Below are 1296 nucleotides of genomic sequence, written 5' to 3' on the forward strand. Positions count from 1 at the left end.
TCTGCGACAACTTGTGGAACTGCTGCTGCTGCCGAAGAGTCATCATTCTGCGACAACTTGTGGAGCTGCTGCTGCTGCCGAAGAGTCATCATTCTGCGACAACTTGTGGAGCTGCTGCTGCTGCCAAAGAGTCATCATTCTGCGACTGCAGATGGAGCTGCTGCTGCCGCTGCCGTGCGCTATCATTCTGCGACTGCTGGAGGGATTGTGCAGCAAAGGAAAAAGCCGCAACAACAAAGACGGTTGCTGATAATCAGGTGGCCATCCCAGATCTAACGCAACCGACACAAATGTTTTTTTTCCTGCAGAATGGAAAAGAAATAGCCCGATCTGCCAACAATGTGTGCACTACTGTGGGGCCATAATGTTTGCAGGTGAGCTAGGAGGAACCTCCCTCCCCCTCCTCTAGGTGTCTCGGAGGAATATTTATGCCAAAGAAAATATACAGAAAGAAATTAGAAATTGTCTCATTAAAAGAAATACAATATGTACTGCAAAAAAAACTACACCTGGAGAAATCTTGAAAGGCAAAGAACAAAAATATAATCTTGAAAAATGCATTAACCTAACCTAGTAACTCAGTAAAATGATCGCATCACCATTGTGCTTTTTAAATAAAATAGCAGCATGACCTTTCCTTGTCCCTACCCTGTAGCCACTATTTACTCTTTATTCCTGCCAAAACCCCCAGTCTTCCCTGCTCATTCTCATTCCTCCACTTCATAAGAACATAAAAGAATTGCCATACTGGGGCAGACTGAGGATCCATGAAGCCCAGCATCCTGTTTCTACCAGTGGCCAAAGTACCTGGTAAGTACCCGAACATTAAATAGATCCCAAGCTACTAATGCCATCAATAGCTGTGGCTATTCCCTAAGTCAATTTATTAATAGCTGTTAACATCACCAGGAATTTATCCAAACTTTTTTTAAACCCAGCTATACTAACTGCCCAAACCACATTCTTTGCCAAAGAATTCCAGAACTTACTTGTGCATTGATCGAAAAAACTTTTTAAATGTGATACTTTTAACTTCATGGAGTGCCAAGGGGAGCAATTTTAGGCAGCACTAAGTAGTTGCCTAAAGTTCTACAGTTGTTAGGGCAACAGCGGTAAGGAGACCAACCATATAATTTTTGCCTCATTTTCTTAATTAATAGCCCAATATTATCCTCGTATAAATGGCATAAATCTCTGGTATTATCCCCAGGTACTTCATTTTATGCTCCACCCATTTCAAGGAATACTCCTTTCTAATTCTCTTGCAGATTTCCAAATATTTCTAATGCCTCAAAT

This window comes from Rhinatrema bivittatum, chromosome 2, assembly GCF_901001135.1.
Source record: "Rhinatrema bivittatum chromosome 2, aRhiBiv1.1, whole genome shotgun sequence".
NCBI lineage: Eukaryota > Metazoa > Chordata > Amphibia > Gymnophiona > Rhinatrematidae > Rhinatrema > Rhinatrema bivittatum.